The 21,128-nt window shown below is 40.2% G+C and overlaps 1 long non-coding RNA gene across 1 annotated transcript in view; it reads left to right on the top strand.

Moving 5' to 3' along the window:
- The window catches only part of LOC105887019, a 73,900-nt gene that overhangs the window by 32,694 nt on the left and 20,078 nt on the right, over positions 1-21,128 (top strand). Inside the window, exon 3 of the long non-coding RNA XR_001161308.2 lies at positions 9,768-9,858. This is a non-coding gene — a long non-coding RNA (uncharacterized LOC105887019). The remainder of the gene's footprint in view (positions 1-9,767; positions 9,859-21,128) is intronic.

Here is a 21,128-nt window from a genome sequence, read left to right as displayed (position 1 = left end):
CAGATACAGAGGGCCAACTGTACATCCTGCCCACTGACTGCATAAGCCCCGCTGTGGTGCTTGTGGTCTTACTCCCTATGAAAGGACTGTGTTTCTCTACTCCACGGACGTGACAATCTGATCAATGAAATGAGAGCAAAAGTGATGTATTTGATTTGCTAGCAAAAACTTTAAAAGTCATCACATTTTATGTTTTTCTTCTACCTTGTACTGAGCAGCTTTCTGGGTAGGAACTGTTCATTTAATCAGGGTCCTGAGATTAAAAAAAAAAAAAAATAGGTAGCTCAGCCTCCTCAGTGTGATGTGAAATCCGACCAAAATAACATTTTTGACTTTTAAGCCCCCTTTTAAGGCTGTTTATTAGAGTAGTATTGCTAATCTATTCTGACAAATAATTTAGCATCTAGGAGTAAGTCATTGAGGGAAAAAAGCAAACAAACAAATAAATAGGCAGCATGGACGGCGTCTTTGGTCAGAGACTGTCAAGGAAACTGTACAAAGTAGACACAAAGATGGCACATAATTTATGCAGTGGTAACGCCTTTTATAAAGTCCCGTCAGTGATCATTTGGAGGGCAGACAATAAGCCAAATGAGCTTGTGGCCTTAGGTAAAGAATTGGAAATCAGGATATCTATATCCTGACTTGGTGGTAGTGGCTGAGTTTTATAATAAAGAGGTGATCTCAGAAAGATGATGGGCTGGTTTGCAGGTACAAGTGAAAGGGGAAAAAGAGAGTCCAGAAATTTCTGGGCTTCCAGTGCTGAAAAATCCCGGTTTATAAATAACAGGATGATAGAAGAACACTGGTTCCTCTACTGGCACTCTGAAGTTACTGTATTTGCCCTGAATATCTAATTCAGAATTATTTTACATGGAAAAGAAAAACACATTTTTATCTACTTAAAGTGGCTGGCATTTCTGGTTTCTGTTATCCGAATGCAGGATTAAAATGATATGATATAGTCCGAATGCTCAGGGGAGCGTTTTCTAAGGGAAATGTTAACTGATGTCTCCAGTGAGAATGGTCTGGGTTTGATGAATGTGCGTTCACCTGGGAGGGACGTCCATGTCACTGGCAAGCCTTCCGAGCCAGCAGCTGCTGAACAGCGGTTTGTGAATGGGCTGGCTGCAGGAACAGGAACAGTAAGCTTCCAGTAGTATGTAGAGCTGCTGATGGCCTAAAGCAACCTCTGTTTGTCTTTAAGTTTTCCTGAGAATGTCACATAGTAGGCTTATTTCCAAACAGGCAGAGAAAGTTTGAACTGCCTGCCTGCCGTTCAGTATAAGGGATCCTCCAGGACCGAGGGTTCATACTCACTATTTGCATAGCCATCCTCCTCTTCATCGTTTGTAGCAAAATATGAGATAAAAGCTATTGAGCACTTTTTCCTCCTCAACCACCACTTCCTTCTGGTCTTCCCCCATGTCAATGAGTTATCTTGGATGCATTATCCCGAATTCTGATAAAAAGCATGGAACTCCATGCCTTGGAGAATTCGATGATGAACAGCTTCAAGTCCTTGACCAACACAGGAATGATTGTTTGTCCCCACACAGGTGGGGTTGGTTTAGGGCAGGTGTGGATTCCTTCTTGATACTGAAGTTCACTTGTGCCTTCCTCCCTTCAAGAGCACATCTTGCAGCTATTGGCTTGACATGCCAGTGAAAGCTTTCACGTTATTGTCCCAACATATAATGAGGCATCTTTCCTCAGGACCCATCCATCATTTAAGAATGAGTATGTTTGGTTAATAAAAAAAATCAATTTGAAAATATTGAAATTATATAATCAACATTTCCTGACTATTCAGCAGTCAGACCTAAGTGTTTGTATTTAATTTTGGGACAAATAAATTAATATGAGGAACAAAAGTGAGGTAGCTATTTCTCTAGGTTAAAAATCCTTAAGAGACTTACCAACCAGATTTAAAATACTGATCTTATTTGGATTCTGATTTAACCCAAACCAACAATAAAAACATATATTTTGAGACAGTTGATTCATTGATTATGGACCCCCCAGTATTAGGAGACACTGGGAGTAATAATGGCATTACTTCTTGATTCCATTACTTGCCTGTAACTAGCAAAAGAAAACCTTAAACCTTAAACCTGCCCTTAAATGCCGGGCAGAAGATTCAGCCCCTGTAGACAGCCCACCACAGCCTGGCCCTGCCACGCCTCCAGCGTCATCTCTAACCATCAGCATAGTCTGTGTTCCAGCCAGGATGCTGTACTTGAACTTTCTGAAACATACTCTCCTCTTTCAGAACTTAATGCTTTTGCAAAAGGTGTTTTCTGGAGTTTGCTGCAAACTTCCACAAAAACTACCCTTAAAAATTGTTTTCTTGTATTTTCTCCCCAGCAAAAGTGCACACACATCCCTGTATGGGCGCCTTGTGTACAGCACTTGCCCATTCAAATGTATTTATTTCTTGAAATATGTCTTTTCCCACTGTTCTTTGTCTATCCCTCCAGCTGCCATCCAGTCTGAATGTTCTCCGTTTCCTTCCTGTCCTTTCCTCTGGAATCCATTGTTGCCTTGCTTTCCTGCCCCTCTTCCCAGGGAACTGTCCAATAGTGGCCTCCAACTTTCCTCATCCTGCTGGACCTCTACATAGGATTTGAAAGTGTTATTTCTTCACCAACACTTCCTCATTTGCTATGGGTTCGTTTTTCAGTGATAATCTCACCTTAACATAGTCCCCCCGAAAAGCTGGTGATAAACAATAGCGTGTATGCTAAGATGAATCTGGGGGAAAGATTACAACGAGTATGGGGAGGGGGCGTTGGAAGAGCAAAACTTGGAAGAAGAAAAAGCCAACTCGAGGGAAATCATTTTACCTGTGGGCACCAAGACTTCTGCTTGGTAGAATCCTCTCAGTAGGATTAGGAACATGTGCTTATAGAATGTGAAGAGGGACACAGAGATGGCCGATACTCCCTCCCTCCCTGTACCCTTTCCTTCTGTCAGTGTTTCTCAAGGCTCATCCTCAGCTGTCTTCTACATGTTCATCCATTCATTTAGGAAGTGTATACTGAACATCCATTACGTGCCAGGCACTATGCTCAGCCCTTGGGGTCCGTCAGCAACACAACAGGTGAAGATCTCTGCCTTACGGACTCAGCATTCTGCTCAGTGTTGCATAATCAGTAAATAAATTCATTTATTAGAAATGCCTCGAAAAAAAGTAAAAGAAAATAAGAGAAATAAGGAGTTCTGGGGACAAGGGTGGGTTTCCTAGGGTAGATCGTGTTAAGGGCATAATATTTAAGCAAAGTTTTAAAGAAAATTAGTGAATTAGCAGCACAAAAATCTGGAGGAAGAACTTTCTTGATAGTGGGAGAGAGGCAGAGCAGAGGCCCTGAGCGGGTGTGAGGTGCTGGCTGGCATCACTGGCCATTTGAAGACTGGTGAGGACGATGTGGCTGGGGCAGGGTGAGCAATGGGGGTATGACAGGAGGTAAGAGCAGACAGTGAATGAGGGATGGATCATGTCCAGGATTATAAACTATCATGAGTACTTTGTCTTTTGCTCTGAATGAAATGAAGGTTATTTTAGGAAAAGAATGACATGATCTGACTTAAAAAAAATTGCTTTGGCTGCTTCATTGAAAATAGACTGCTGGGAGCCAGGTATGGTGGTAGCAGGTTGGCTAGATAGGAGGCTCTGGGGGCAGACTTCTAAGAAAGCCCCAGTGACCCCACTTGTAGAATGTATATTTTCGTGTAATCTCTTCTTAAGTATGGGCTGGACCAAATGAATAGACCGTGACAAAATAATTGATGTCACTCCCAGATCAGGTTATAAAAGATGTGGCATCTGCTTTGCTTGCATATTCCCTCTGGTTCTTCTCACTGGATTTCTCTGCTGAAGCAAGCCAGCATGTTGTAAGCTCTGTTTAGGAGAGGCCCATGTGGCAAGGCACTGAGGGTGACCTATAGTCCACAGCCAGTGAAGCGCTGAGGCCTTAAGTCCTACAAACGACAGGGAACCGAATTCTGCCAACAACGTCACAAGTGAGCTTGGAAGTAGATTCTTCCACAGGTGACCCAGGACATGCAGCTGCAGCTGACCCTGTGCTTAAAGCCTGTGAAATGCTCAAAACTAGGGGAGCCTGCTGAGCTACATGTGGGTCCCTGACCTATAGGAACTGTGAGATGACTAATGTTGTTTTAAACCACTGAGTTTATTTTGTTTTTGTATTTTTTTTTTTTTTTTGAAGAGAAGGAAAGAAAAGTTTATTAATTTGTTGGAAAGTGAGGAGGCTGGCAGATTCCTGTCTCAAAAAACTACCAGAGTCCCCCTTCTAAAAAGAAGCATAAAGCTTTTAAAGTTCTGACTAATCCCATAATGCTATCTTGAGCTAAGACAATATCGGCCTCTGCCTGGATTCATCTCATCTTTAGCTAAGACAATCTTATTTGTGACCTCCATTCCCAAACTACTAAGTTTTGGGGAAATTTTTATGCAGCAATAGATAACTAATACAGAGTTTACTACTGCATTCCAGGAAAGAGGTGATCGTTATTTGGACTAGGGTCATAATAATGAAGGTGATAAGACTTGGTCAGTTAAGTTTTGAAGGAAGAGCCAGGGATATTGGAAAAGAAAAAAGTCAAGGTGCTGTGTGAAAAAGCTCAAGTGGTATCAGTGGCAAAGGCTATTAGGTTTGCTGTGGCTTGTGCTTGGACCTAGAAGTAGCTAGATTAGCCCTAGGAGAAGGGCCCTACTGTCCTCTTTCCCTTTCTCTCTCTCTCTCTTTCTCTCTTTCTTTCTGGTTTTTTTTTTTATTTCAGATTAATGTGAGGGTACAAACAATTAGATCACAATGTTTGCACTTCTTCGAAGAGTCCCTGTTGTAGTTGTATCCTACACCCAGAAGATGTGCCATACACTCTTACATGGTACCCATTTTGTGGGAGCACACCTATCCTCTTTCCTCCCCTTTCCATCTCTTACTGGGAAAGAGTGAGAATAGTCAGCAGGGAGGATAAGCAGATTCTGTAGGTGTCAAGCAAGCTGAGCCTCTGTTGCAGGTGTTTACAGGACTGTACTGATAAGCCAGTTGCTGATTCCTAGCAATGTTAAGGGAAACTGGGTTTGGGTACAGTCTGTTTTGCTCTAAGAAACATTAGCACCTTGTTTTGAGATAATTCTAGATTCACAAAAATGTTGTAAAATGGTGCAGAGAGTTTCTGTATATACATTACATACCTTTCTCTAATGTCAATATTTTACACAGCCATAGTGCAATGATCAAAACCAGAAAATTAGTACCTATGCTCTGCTGTTAACTAAATTACTGACCTTACTTGAATTTTGCCAGTTTTTTCACTAATATCCACTTTCCTTTTCAGAGTCTAAAGACTCCCACATTTCATCTAGTCCTTTTTAATCTGAGAAAACTCCACATTATTTTCTGGTCAGTTGTTTATAGAATGACCCTTGAATGAATGAATGAATGAATAAATCATTGAATTAATAACAAATGAATGCATGAATAATGAAGGAGATGTGACCAGTTGTTTCCTACAGAATTCCAACTAGTAAATGTAGCAGAAATTAGCTAAAATTAAATCACATTAGGCAAAGATCTTATTTATAATTGTTGCAGCCAAAATTGACCAAAGATTGATAAAATTAGTGGGTTTAAGTTTGAGGAGAAATAGAGCATTTATACATGCTCAAATAATCTACACTTATTTATATCTTTACAGTGGAGATGGTCAGTAGACAGGTACTACCTTCAACGATTAAAATCTCCAGAAATAAAACATATCAATATCATGGGGCTCCAAGGACACACTTTACTCCTGTAACATTGTTGCCAAAAGCGAATAAGCTGGAAATCATCGTGATATAATATTAGAGAAACCCTCTTGCTTTTCAAGTGCTGATTCCTTTATTGGTGTAGATCCTGGGGGTGGGGGATGGAGGAAGCTTGAAAGCAGGAACAACTGCTCTTGTAATACTCCAGACAGGAGAGCAAAGTGAATTGGACCAGAGCTCAGGCAGTGGAAGATTAAGAAGGAATTGAATTCTGGATAAATTTTTAAATGTACGGCCAATAGAATTTGCCACACCAATTGAATTTGATGTGTGATGTAAGGGAAAGAGAAGAGATGAGGGTATTGCAGAAGTCTTTGTCATGGATGGTTGGCAGAATGTGATGTCATTTATTAAGATAGTAGCACTATCCTGAGCGCGGTGGCTCACTACTGTAACCAGCACTCTGGGAAGCTCAGGCAGGTGGATTTCCTGGGCTCACAGGTTCAAGACTAGCCTCAGCAAGAGCAAGCCCTCTGTCTCTAAAAATAGCCAGATATTGTGGCAGGCACCTGTAGTCCCAGCTGCTCAGGAGGCTGACATAAGAGAATTACTTGAGCCCAAGAGTTTGAGGTTGCTGTGAGCTATGACGCCACAGCACTCTACCAAGGTGAGAAAGTGAGACTAAAAAAAAAAAAAATAGGGACACTATGGGAGGGACATCCTGAGTGGAGGAGGGAAGAGAATCAGAATTTATATCTGGCATGTTGAGTTTGAGATGATTTTTAGTTATGTATCAAAATCAAATAGGCATAAGGATTCACGAGTATGGAACTCAGTGGAGAGGTAGGGGCTAAAGCTCAGAACTCGGAAACTTTTAACATGTAGATGGTTTGAAGACACAAGGCTGGATGACATGGCTGGGTAACAGGGAGTGACTCTAGACAGAAGAGATCTGGAGACTGAGATGTGATATTTTACCACCTTCAGTGAGAAAAACTAGTAAAAGAGACTGAGAAGGAGAATCAGCAGGGTCAGCAGATCCTTGGGAAATATAGTATCCTTGAAGTTAAGAGGGGGTGAAATATGGTTTCAGATAAGAGGCAATGGCTAGCTGACTTGTTTACAGCAGATAGGTTGAGTAAGGTGAGGATTGAGGATTCCATATTGTACTTGGAGCAAGAAAGTTGCTGGTGACTTTGACACAAGAAGTTATCGCTAGAGTGGTTGGCTACAGAATATGATTTGAGACCAAAGGACAACAAAGATATGAGAATAGCTGGTAGGGCAATGGGCCAATAAAAATGAAAAAAAAAAGCAAGTTTTGATATCAATAGGAATAATCCAAGACAGGAGGAAAATCTGATGAGAAAAGGAAAAAGGAATAGAACAAAGTCCATGAATAGGAATTAAGAATGGGATCTGGCAGAAGAGTCTGGTTATAGTCAGGCAGCACTCGGACACTCATTCTCCATCTACGTGTTCTCTCTGGTGAGGTGGAAGCAATAAAATCTAAAAGGCTCTATCAGATGGTGGTAGAGTAGATGGGCACTCACCTTGTCTGGAAGGGTCGTGTGTTGGACAATCTAGAGCCAGCCAATTGTTGACAGCTCAGGAATCCAGCATTGCCAGATCTTCTAATTTTCAAAAGAAGTCTGACTTTCTGTGAGAGCTCCCAATTGTTAAATGTTCGTAACTAACACAGAATTAAATGAATAAATAACATAGCACTCTGCAGGCGGGAACATATTAGCAGGCTGAATCGAATTGTCGTCTTTGCCCAAGGTAATCATGTCCGGGCTCACTATTTAAATTAACATCTCATTCTCGACACAGTAGCTGGAGTGAAGTTTTAAAATACAAATCTAATTGTATCACTGCCCTGTTAAGATATCCTTGAGGGGCTTTTGCTTGCACACCGGATACATTTTAAACTCTGCCATAGCTCACGCCACCATCTTGCTTGAGCCTCACCTGCTGCTCTTTTCTTATACTTAACACCATGATTTTGCAACTCATCAAAGAGTGCCACACTCACGCTTGCTTCTCTCCATTGCCTGAAAAGTTTGTTTTTTTTTTTTCCCCCTTTTTATTAGTTTCTGGTCCGTTTCTACTAAGTCTTCAGTTCTCAGCTTACTTTCCTTTTTTTCCTACATTGCTTAGCCTGCTGCCCTTTCTCTGTCCCACCTCATGCCCAGGTTTTCCCTAGCACCCTCCTCTATACCCTCACCGTCCCCTGTGCTCCTCTAACAGTACCCAACGTCCTCTACTACTTGCACCTTCTCTGCCAATCCCCTAAACCTGAAGAATCCTACGGCCAGAAGTATTTTCCATCTGGCTCACTAAGTGTAGCTTGGTGGCTACTATGAAGCAGGCATCAAATAAATAAGTGATGGAATTCGGTACTCTCCCTATTTTGGCACCGCTTGTCTCTCCTAAGCTCTTGACAACAATTCTTCCAATTGTCTCCTGCTATGTGGATGTCTACCGGCCCCTCCGATTCAACATATCCCCATTTTAATTTTCTTTCTCAAAATCTACTCAGTTACACGGGCCAGAGAACGTGAAGTCTCTCTCACCACTCACATTAGTCATCACCAGACTCCATCTAATGTTTCTTGACTATCTCTTAAGTTAGGATGCTGTGCTTCTTTATTTTACTACTGTCTTAAATGAGACCCTCTTTATTTCTCATGTGTACTAACTCTAGATACCCCAGAATATCTTCCTGCATGTATAATTCACTCATTTCTGCCTTCTGATTCTCTCTCAAGCCTGCTGCCAAATGCAGTTCTGTCTTCTTCTGCTTCAAAGCTCTTTCCTTTCCTGGACATTTTGGGTATAGGTCAAATGCTTTAAGAGATGTCCTTATCTATTCATGATCTAACGTACTTACCACTTGCTATCTCTTCCCATTCTCTCCCATTCACTATATGATCTAAAACTATCAAGCCTGTTTAGAATATTCTAAACCCAGCTTCTGTGCTATATTCTAAATGTATTCACCCTTACTGTTATTTCTGCCAAAATGCTGTTTTTACTTCTCCAGATAGGACTTGTATTCATTTTTAGCATTCACTTTAAATATGCCCTCATTGATGGGCACTTGGAAGGGCTCAACGATAGCTTGCACTTTTACCTAACTAATGCAAATGATGTCACTTAAATGTTTGTACCCATAAATTAATCTGAAATAAAAAAATAAAAATAAATAATATTCCCTTATTGCAGGAACCTTTCTTTCACATTTCCCTCTAGGCGTTGCATCTCTGAGCTGTATGTGAGTCTTGTTTATATGTCTATTTTCCTTACTTCTATGTTTGTTTATTTTCTTAGGTTCTGAGTTCCTTAAGAACAGAGACTGGCCTTTACTCATCTCTGTTATTTCAGTGACCAGCCCAGCACCTGATGGACAGTATTTGTTTGGAGACTTTGTTAGCGTGAATAGTGGTCATTCCCTGACACACACAGCCTTGAACTTACCATTGATCCTGAGAGCGCTAAATACCCTCCTTTGTGCTTATAGCATTTACCAAAGCACTTAATTGTTAACTTGCAAGGACATAATTAAACAGAAAGAATCCTGTTGCCCTGATCTTGAAATCGATAAGCACATATTTGGTCATGGGGACATCTAAGGAAATTGTGAGGAAATGGAAGTTGCTTTTGGTGTTTCCCCAACTCCCCTCACAGCGGGGATTTCTTCCCTAGGAAAGAGTTCACCTTCTCATCTTCTTTTTACCCCCAACACTTCTACTCTATGTCTTCGTCCCAGACTCTTCATTTTCTTGCCTGTAACAGAACCATAGACTCTTTAGCCAGCAATAATCTTTAAAGCAAATTGAGATTCTTTTTTGAACATTTGGTCTGAAAAGAAGGAATGCACTTCTGAGACCAAAGGGATAGGATGTTTGAAATTGAGTCTATTCCAGAAAATGTCTGAAATGTGTTCTGTGTAATAAGAGATGACTTAGCTTCACTCTTCTTTTTATAGATAAGAACAAGCAAAGCTCTCCCACACTGCTAAACAGTTCCAGAACAATCTCCCTTGCGGTCACTCACAAATTCCCATAAAGTGTTAGCAGGTAAGTGTGAACCGTTTTCTTACCACATTTCTAGAGAGAACTGTTGACACTGAAATAACATACAAAACCTAGAGGAAAAAAAATTCTCTAATGCTAAAATTTGAGCATGAAATTACATGGTATTTAATTACAGGCATATTATCAAATCATAAGTTGAAGAAAACAAAGTCAGCCAACTTTCCGTAGTTTTTCTGCTCAGAATCTCAGAAGGACAAAAAAGAGCAAACACACAAAACCAGCTCTCGTTTTCATGTGGCTTGATTTGTGGTAGCATATTTAGGAAATGACTATTAACTAGGACACATCTGCAAGGTTTCCTTCTTTCCTTCAGAAGAATAAAAAAACTGTGAGCTTCCTTTGGAGGAGATAGTAACGGCATGGTCTCACACAGCTGATGCCTGAGAGTCTGCAAATGAGGACAACAAAGGCTGACAGGAGTTTGGAGTTGTGGCTCATCCCCAGGCCTGGCCGTACTAATTGTAGTGTGTGTCAAGCTGAAAACGGTGTGGTTTGCAGTCCCTGCCTGGGCCATGCGCACATAGTCTTGTAATTAGCAGTAATGGTCGTAATGATCTTCTGACAAACACCTTCCCCAAGCTCTTTGTTTTTTCCCCACACTTTATCTCTGGAGTTGGAGTTAGGAAGCAAAATGACAAACATTGAATGCCAATCAGATACTAGGCACTGTGGAGCACATTTTTTCATTTAATCATTAAAAAAGTGACAATAAAGTCCATGCTTCCATCTACAGATATAGGGACTGAGATGGAGAGTTTAAATAGCTGGCCTGCGGTCACAGTATGGTATGTTCCCAATAGAACACACTGCAGTGTCTCTGACGAGCACTTTTTAAATTTGGTGACATGAATGTGTAGTGGGTAGAAAACTCATTTCACAAACACAAGCGTGTAAGAAACAGAACTTTCCCATATAAAACATAATCCCAGAATATATCCTTCATCTGGGCAGTTGGTAGAAATTTAAGCTCAATTTCTCCTCCTTTCCTTTTTCTTGGAGTGATATCTAAGTTCTGGTTGGCTTCCATAATAATGTTAAGGTCTTAAAGGAAACACACAGGCGGGGTCATCAGCTATCTGCTGGCACCACTGAGATGGCCTCATTCCCACCTATCTTTGAGTGCTGATCTATGAAATTCCCTTCTGAGTTAGCCCTAATAACCAGTCTTCAACCCAATAGCCAGGCTCCAACCTAATAGACCAGTTCTCTCCTACCTAACTTTCAGACCCCTGTTGGATTCTGGAATCATTTTCCAATCTGGGCCACCACATGGCTGGGAAACTTGGTCTGGTCACCGACAGCCCTTCATCATCTCTTCTTAAAGGCATAGATCTGAGACACATGACTACTGCTCTGTGTCCTACTGTGCAGTGCGCAACTGTGAGGCTGTCCATACCCCATCACCGAACTTCCCTCCCAGCATTTCTGCTCTGCTATCTAGCCATTTGCCTGGATCTACCTGGGAAAGAAAACACAAGTTACCTCTGCATTGGAATATCTATAATTATCTGAGCTTTCTGTCACATCTTTATACCCCAAACTGGTGCCAGATGAGAGGCAGGCTCCTGCCTAACCCATGTGTCACTAGTCCACACTGCTGCTTCTTCACACGCAATCCTTTCAACTCATCAAGGTGAAAAGGTGAATTTTTTACGGTTAGTCTCATAAAATCCATCTTCTTCCAGTTCTATTGTATATTTTATGTATACAACTATTTTTTTCTCTTGAAAATATAAATTTTTAAAGAAAAAATTATATACATAATATATAGTATATAGGTATATACATTTATATATACTTTTATTTTTACTTGTCTTTCCTTGGAGTAAGGGAAAGTTTACCATACAGTTTTCTAAATATCTACCTGAAGAGGAGAAGGGTCATGAGATAAAAGGAAATACATTAGATGGAAAGTACATTAGTGAATTTTAAAAATAGCATTTTACTCCCACATCACTCTGAAATATAAAAGAACGTTATTTTACTACATTCAACATAAAATAATTAACCAGAAGTTACTAGAATGGGATTGTACTTGAAATGGAAGGAAGTTAACAGGCACTTATAAAACTGATGAAGTAAAAGTGAATTTTAGAGAATGATCAACAGCACAGTGTGGACCAAGAAAAGCGAGAGGGTGGGGAGGACAAAAACGTGGTCCACACGTGCATGAAGCCCACCTGCAGGTCAATCTATCAGTTAAACCTCCTCGCTGGGTCCAATACAGGGCTATATACCTTTTTTTAAAGTATCTTTTGTGTTCCCCATAAAGCTATAAGACAGATTTCACTATCTCCATTTTTCAGAAGGGGAAAATTGAGGTCCAGAGATATAAAAATGAATTGCTCAAATTTATACCCCATAGTAGGTTTCAGACATGAACATATTCAGAGGAGCGGATTATTACCTGTAACGTAGACATTCCTCCATAAATATAAGAATACAAAGCAAACTATTCTCCTTTTAAGAGGCTACAGTTGCAAAACTAGGTGAGGACTATAAATGAAATAAAATTATGAGCACGCGTCACTTACGAGAATAGGTGCAAACATTTTATATAAGATAATAACTAACTGGAACTAACAGGATGCTAAACATGCATCATGATCACTGAAGCCTTATTCAAGGAAGGGAAAGAAAGTTCACCAGTAGAATATCGATATACGTTGTTACCACCAGGTTTGGGACCGAGATTGGGTGCTGGGGTAAGAAGTGTGAGGCACCTGGGATGTGATAGGGAAGGAAACGTGCACTTTTTGGTCTGTGTGCCTTGCCTCCCTTCACCCTGATCACCACAGTGGGGACTGAAGGAAAACCCACGTGTATGTTTCATCTGCTATATGGAAAATGTTACAGATCAATAGCTATTAATATGAGAAACTCTGAGAAAACTATGATTAGGCGGGAAGTACATTGTTTAGAGACAGAGTCTCACTTTGTCACACCCTCAGTAGAGTGCTGTACTGTCACAGCTCACAGCAACCTCCAGCTCTTGGGCTTAGGTGATTCTCTTGCCTCAGCCTCCTGAGTAGCTGGGACTACAGGCGGCTGCAACACCGCCCGGCTAGGAAGTACTTTTTTTTCATAAAAGTTATACATCAAAAACATAGAGCACACATCAAAAATAACAGAAAAGCTTTAGGTGTATTTTCTTTTAGAACCTAGAAAAAAGAGGAGGATTGCTTTTTATCACTATTCCTGTTCAAGATGGTCTTGGAGATGGTCCGATTAAAGAACTAAATGTTACAGGTGTAGGAAAGGGAAAGACACAAGTATTACTATCTGCACACAACCTAATCATCTACATAGAACCCAATACAGAAATTATGAGAAGGAGTAAGAGAGTTAAGCAAGGTCACAAAAGATAAGATTGTCAGAAACCAATATTCCTTTCACAGTGATAATCAACGGGGGAGTATAAGCAAAAATAAGATGCCATTCTAATACTAACTCAATTCTTCCATAGGAATTTTAAAATAAAGTTGTCATTTCTTCAAAAAAAAATTCTTGCTGGAATCTTTCAAATTATAGAATGATTTGGAAGAAATAACATCATTACAGTGTTCAGTCATTGAAATCAAACTTGTACAGCTCTCCATTTTTTCAATCCCTCATTGACGACTTACAATATAGCTTAAAAATGATCTCCCGAAGAGGTTTTCATTGCTTTTTGTTAATTCTTAAGTATCAGCCGACCAAGATCTTTGTGACACTCTCTAAATGGGAAAGCACTTTTAAAACAAGACCCATTCCTCCCTCACAAATCATAAAGCAAAAAAATTATGAACTTTACTCCATCAAACTAAAAGGTTCTGTTTAATGAGGGACCATAAACAAAGTTGAAAGGGAACATGCTGGGAAATGATATTTGCCAAAAATGCCAGTTAGCCAACAGAAAATATCAGGAATCAACAAGATTGTTGTTGCAATCAACAAGAACAAGAAGGGAAATGCTGGTAGAGATATGAGTGAAGAGTAAAAACAGTTTTATTTAAGCCCTTGTTCAAACCATGTTGAACAGTAATAGTGATAAATAAAAACAGTTTTTATTCTTCACTCATATCTCTACCAGCATTTCCCTTCTTTTCTTGTTCAAGTTGGGCTCAACACCCATAGCACAGTGGTTACTGTGCCAGCCACATGCACCGAGGCTGGTGGGTTCAAGCCCAGCCTGGGCCTGCTAAACTACAATGACAACTGCAACAAGAAAATAGCCAGGTGTTCTGGTGGGTGCCTGTAGTCTCAGCTACTTGAGATGTTGAGGCAAGAGTTTGAGGTTGCCGTGAGCTGTGACTGCATGGCACTCTACCGAGGGCGACAGAGTGAGACTGACTTAAAACAAAAAAAAAAAAAAAGAAAGAAAGAAAAGAGCTGGCAGTTGCCCAGTGGTCAATCAGAGGAATACTACACACACTAATGGAAGACAGAATTGTATGTGCAGCAAAAGCCAAGGACAGTGGGATGTGAATTTAAAGTATTTTGAAACTCTGATATGTAATTGGCATGTAGGTGTCTTAGTGATTAATGTTTGCAGTCGCTTCTCCATGACATGTGCTACCGAGGCAGGTTTGAATGCACCCCCTCCCACAAAAGGAGGGTCTCATTTGGAATGCACAGGTTGGGCTGGTCCACGTTCAGCACTCCCTCCCACCACCAGGGGGACACTCATTTATTTTCCTCATAATTCAGTTTCCCATTTGGATGATGGGCTCCGTTCAGGGAGAGCTGTTTAGGTTTATCAAAATGCTATTTTTCCCTAAGGATCTAGCATAGCCATTTGATGTAATAAACATTTGAAAAACAGTGAAATTCAGGATTGGGAGCTCCTCGGAATATTCCTGATTCTGTAATTACTACATATAGTTATTAGCAAAAGAATTTGTCCAATTTTCCTGTAAGAAAATCCGTTATTCCACCACATTTTTGAACTGACACATACAGGTTAGAAGCTACATGATATAACCATTAACACTTCCTCTGAAATAATCTCCTGGTATTTCACTGACCTTAGTTTAGTTTCCAAAGCTATGTAAGAGAATTTTCATCTTACCACTAACTATTTTAAATAAAAATCCAAACAAGAAATACATGCATTTGAAAATAATTCTAGTGTCTTTTTTGATTTTATCAAGTTTATTTATAAATTATAAGCCATCTGAAGTAGATAATCTCATGCATGTTTCCATACGTACCAATACATTTTATATGTAATTTATATACTTTTTTCCCTCAGCTCTCAGTATAGTAATGAACTTGGAATTGGGGTAGTGTTTCAGGGGAAACACTAACAAAGTAACAGCTCCTTTTAGGGTCTAAGTCTTTTAATTGTTTTTAAGTCTTCTATTTTTTATTTTTTTAAGATTAAGTGCCTAATATTCTTTGCCTATGAAACTGCAGAGTGTCTAAAGTGTGAAACTATGCACTTAATAAGTATGTTTATGTCCAAGTCTAAGCTAATACTTGCAGTAAACAGTTTGAAGGGAACATAATTAACATTCTTGGTTTGATGTCAAGGTCTGAGTCATCCTGGGAAAGAAGACGGTGTACGTGGCAAGGTCTTGATGAAAGTACTTATGAGAAGTTGAGCAGATGGTGAAGGAAAATGGACAAAAGGATATTTCACTAGTTAGCAGGGTTCAAAAACAAAGTTGCCTTCAACACAGTCCCATGTGTTCTGCTGAACACTGAATATCTAGAACACATAATAATATTAACACATCCCACTTTTCTGCGCATATTACCCAATAGTTCAACAAAGGCAAGGTTGTGACTAAAGTACCTAAAGCCACAAAAATGTGTGAAGCAAACAAGTATCTTGTAAGAGAAGTGATTTTTAAAGAATACCAAAAGCCTGTTGCTGGCTCTGCCTTTCTTTTTTTCTTTCTTTCTTTCTTTTTTTTTTTTTTATTAAATCATAGATGTGTACATTAATGCAATCATGGGGTACAATGTGCTGGCTTTACACACAATTTGAAATGCTTTCATCAAACTGGTCAACATAGCCTTCATGACATTTCCTTAGTTATTCTGTTAAGACATTTGTAGTCTACACTTAGTAAATTTCATATGTACCCTTGTGAGATGCACTGTAGGTGTGGTCCCACCGACGACTGCATTTTCGAAGGGCTGAAATCTCCCTTCTATTAGAAAGAAAACAAAAACTTTAAAAATACTTTTTAAATAGATTGTTTCTCTCACAGGTAATTTATCAACTTTATTTATATTTACAAGTAATTTCACATTTCTTCAAGATGTATTTTAATGTGGTCTTGGGATATTATGAACAAAGCAGTAAGCATTTCCTAGCAATTCTATATAGTCTGCAAATATTTTTTTTTTCATGTTTCTTCATTTGTCAGAAGAGGGAAGCGTTTCAGATAAAATGGGTTTAAAGCTGGATAGTCTCACTGAAGTTGTGTTAAAACTGTTTGTCTGGAAAACTATAGGGAGAATAAACATCTGAAAAGCTTGGTATGATCAAAACCAAGAAGGTGGGGACCTAACTCTCCACAAATGTGCTCCATTAAACACTTGCCACTTGTCATCAGGTGCATTTTTAATCATGTGCCTTTGTGGTCTTTGGATCGTCGGAGATGAAGTGATTGGTTTATTTGTGGTGTCTTTACACTGAATATTATTGTCAGAAGAATCAGGGAGCATACCTTCCTGAGTGACGTTTTTTTTAACTGTGGTACAAAATTTTAAACCAATGTCCAAAAATGAATTCCTTAATGAATAATACAAATACTTCTACCTTTCCCCAACACACCTGTAAGTACAATGTAAGCAATTTAATTTAGTAACCTTAACATCATTGCTATGCAATGGGCTTTTTTCATTGGGAAAACAGAATTTTTTTTTTTTTTTTTTTTGAGACAGAGCCTCAAGCTGTCCCCCCTGGGTAGAGTGCCATGGCATCACAGCTTACAGCAACCTCCAACTCCTGGGCTCAAGCGAGTCTCCTGCCTCCGCCTTCCAAGTAGCTGGGACCACAGGTGCCCGCCACAACGCCCGGCTATTTTTTGGTTGCAGCGTCATTGTTGTTTTTTGGTGGGCCCAGGCTGGCTTTGAACCCTCCACCTTAGGTGTATGCGGCTGGCACCTTGGCCACTTGAGCCACAGGCACCAAGCCGGGAAATAAGAATATTAATTTGGCTAATTGGGCTTGGATTTTACCCTGGGTTGGCTTCTTATTAGCTGTGTGAACTTGCCCAATACATTACACTTTCTATGAGCCTCATATTCGTTCCCTGTACCCTGCAGGAAGGGGTGGGGCATTTGTGAGGAATGAATAAAAGCAAGCTTGGGGAAGGCTCAGACGAGCCATGTGTGAGCTGAATCTGCCAGGAGATGTCATTTGTGTGAATCATACAAAGTTTTAACATTTCTCTACAAGTTAAAATATTTTTAATTTAATTTAAAATTTTTAATTAAAAATGATCAATTCAGACTTCTAATTTGTTTGCTTTTAGATCTAAATGTTAAAAAATATTGCAAGTGGATAAAGCTGAGTTAACTTGCCTTAACATGTTTCTTAACTTTTGCCTTTTGTCTTCGCCCATCTGGCCCAGGGGATGTTTGTGCTTGTAATGCCCATTAGAAAATACACGTGTGAGTGATTAGTCCAGTAAGATCCCGCTAAAGCAAATTTTATTAGACAAAGTGATCTTGAACACAAATGGAAATTCAGTGATCCACAGGGCATTACAATTTCTTTTAAATGGTGGGGGGAGAGGCAGACGTGGACATAGATGATAAAATGTTTATGTTAGTAGCTAGGCAGTTGAACACGGACATGGGGTTCATGGAGCTTTCCTTCTTAGAATTAACATAGATTAATATTTAGGACATGTTTAATTTGAAGCGATCTATAGATATGAATGAACCATTCACCAGAAAAAAAAATAAAATAGGTGATCTATGTGAGACCTAAGTGATAGCCAGCTGTTGTGTGGCCAGCAATTAATTATAGCAAACAACAAGGATTTATCCCCTGACAAGTGAGTGAGCACGCAGGCTCCAAGCCGTGATAAATAAAGCTCAGCTAACAAAAGCCCAGGGTCCTGATTCTTCTCAACCAGCTATCAAACCCTTCCACACCAGCCAATTAAAGATGCTGAACGCAGTCTGATTAATTCTCAGCTCAGATTCCAAATGTGCTTTTTCAACACCCCTGATCATTTCAGAGGTCTATTTATACTCCTGGTTTGTTTTTCTTTTCCAAAATATTGCTATAGTATAACATCACATGGACAAGTACACGATAAGTATACAACTCGCTAAATTTCCAAAAATTGAACACAGCTTGTAACTAGCACCTGGATTAAAAACCAAATTACTCGTACTCAGAAGTCCTTCCTCTGTGTTTCCTTCAGACACAACTCACCCATCCCCTGCGAGAGTAACAGTTATTAGGACTTCTAATGCCTACGGTTGTCTTTGCTTATTTTTAAACTTCATAAAAATGGAATCGTAAAATCTGTGCCTTTTATGTGTGTTTCCCTTTCCATACCATTATATTTATTCATAATTTCAAGTGTAGTGGTAAGTTTATTTGCATTGCTGAATACTATTTCACTGTGTAAATAAACCGTAATTCATTTGTCCATTCTACTGTTTCCAGTGTGGGAATATTATAGTGTTTCTATAAATATTCTTGTACTTTCCTTTGGTGCACACATGAATATGTATCTGTTGGGGCTCCCTTATTTTGAAGTCTCCTCTAAGAGGTTTCTCAGATGCTTGAACTTGTGCCTTTGCCTTGAATCCAGTCCGTGGGCTGGCCTCATCATCCTGTTTGAGGCCGAGGTTGCCCTGGGCTGTAGGTGTCCTCTTCTCTCATTTTCCTGCTGCTCTGCTGCTCCCCCTCCTCTCCCGACACTCCCCCTCCTCTCCCGACGCCCCTGTGGTGTGGACCTCTGACACCCCATCCCTGTCTTTCTTTTGACTGTTCTTGGCTTTGATGTGTTCAAGACGCTTCCTGGCTCCAGATCACTTCTGCTCTTGCCTTTCCCTTCTTGTCTTTTCTGTCTGTCTGCCATCTTAACCATATAATGAGCCCATGTCCTGGGCTCACCTCACTAGATACCAGCTGCTCCCGCCACCCTCAGCCATGCAAACTAAAGACATTGATGAACATTCTCATGGGTGGGGGTGGGGGAACAAAATTGATTCTAGTTGAGAACCACTCAGTAAAACATTGCGGAAGTGTGTTTCTACAACTTCTGAAGCTAGATTATTGCCTTAGTTCATTTAGTGTTTCTATAAAGGAATACCTGAGGCTGGGTAATTTATACAAAATAAAGGCTTATTTGACTGACAGGTTTGCTGATTGCAAGACTGGTCTTCTGGTGAAAGCCTTGGGCTGACTCTTGGTGGAAGACAAAAGAGAGCTGGTGTGTGCAGAGATCCCATGGTGGGACAGTAAGCAAGAATGAGAGAGGGAGGTGCCAGGCTTTTTCTAACAGTCAGCTCTCTTGGGAAATAATAGGGCAAGAACTTCTTTATTACTGTGAGGACAGCACCAAGCCATCCGTGAGGGACCCTGCCCTGTGGCCCAAACTTCTCCCGTTAGGTCCAACACCAGGGACCAGATTTCAATATAGGTGTGAGGAAACAAACATCCTAACTACAGCAATCGTGAAAGGCCATTCAGAAGTTTTCCTATTTCTTTTGAGACATTCCTTCTGGAAGAAACTAACTGCTGTGGAAGTTCAACTCCCCTGATCCCATATGCCTGAAAAGCCATGTGTGTATATGATCGGTGACAGTCTCAGCTGAGGCCAGGTGACAGCCCCTGATGAGTCTGACTTGTATTTTTTATCCATAGAGTCTATGGGATAAAATTATTGTTTTCCACTGCTAAATTTGGGGTGCTGTTTCACTGGTCATGATTTAGTGTCTTCAGTGTTTTGAAACAGAAGCATAGGAAAACAGGAAGGAGATTGTTTACTTATGACACAGGTTTTACTTGAAGTACATGTGTATCTTGTCAAGGGAGGAGCAGATACACCAGTGACCACAAGCAGGAATTCTCCACTCTCAGTCATTTGGGTGGTGCTCATGGTATGCTGAGAAAGTGAGAATCGGCATCTTAAACTCATTTTCAGCCCTTTTTTCTCAAGAGAAATCATTCTGAAGATGTAAGAGTTAACGAAAACATCTGGTTTATGGGAAAATTATAAGAACATGCTTTTCCCTCCCCCCTTGCACCACTCCCACGGTAGAGCATTAGCAGATTCTCAGGCCTTAGCAACAAAATCAATAACAACAGGCTAACATAATTACTCTGTAGAGAGGGCAGATCGTGCAGGCTATTACTTTATTAAGCAAGAACAACATGTGTGACACAGCATCCTGCAAGGATGGAAGAATTGGGAGAATGCAGGAAAGCCGGCACAGCAATTCATAAATATGCTGAATTGAAGGAATTAGGATCACACCCATCATGGCAGGAAAATGGATGTTTGCTTTTTCTGGCTTATTATTTGCTTAAGGATACTTTAGCATCTTTAAAATATAAATGCCTTGGCTGTGGTTCTATCAGGCTCTCTACTTTATTTAATTTTATAAAGAGGAATGCTCAGATGTTAAAATATTTGTTCTCTTCACTGGCAATTCATTTTCTACTCAAAATGGAATGACCTCCAAGGTAAGGGCCGAAGCACAAGCATGGCTAGGTGTTCATCTGACACTTGTGTGATGATAAGTTCTTGGTGTATTTTCATAATTTTATAAAACACCCCTGGGAGGGTTTTTTTTTTAAATAAAATGATTTATTACCATTTGCCATGCTCAAGAAAGTCAAGATTTAAAAAAAAAAAAAAGATTTAGAACCACATTCTTCAGTTCTGAAGGAAAGGAAACATCTCATCTCAGCAGTGGGCAGGTCTATTTCCTGGGCATTCCCTTCTACAGCACCACAGAGAGCTAATCCTGCCCTGTGCAGTTCCCAGGACCCCTGCTGTCTGCTTCCTACTCGGGTCAGCCAGCAGGAGGCACCAGAGAGAGACTGAGGGGCAGGAGAAGGGAGAGGCAGCCAGAGAATTTCTTCCCCTCTTTGTGCTTATTTGAGATCGTGTCATCCATTCCTACATGGTGTTATCTCTTGCCAGGCAACTCCAGCCACGGATCAAGTTCCAATCTAGTTCTATTATTACTGTCTCCTTCTTTTGTCCTTCAAGCCCTAATGTTAGCAACAGCTAATATTCTCAATATTAAATTTCATCTAATGAACAACATGCCACGGATTC

The sequence above is a fragment of the Otolemur garnettii genome, unplaced genomic scaffold (genome assembly GCF_000181295.1).
Source record: "Otolemur garnettii isolate 467f Iridium unplaced genomic scaffold, OtoGar3 scaffold00002, whole genome shotgun sequence".
Taxonomy (NCBI): domain Eukaryota; kingdom Metazoa; phylum Chordata; class Mammalia; order Primates; family Galagidae; genus Otolemur; species Otolemur garnettii.
This window is presented reverse-complemented; position numbering and strand designations above follow the sequence as displayed.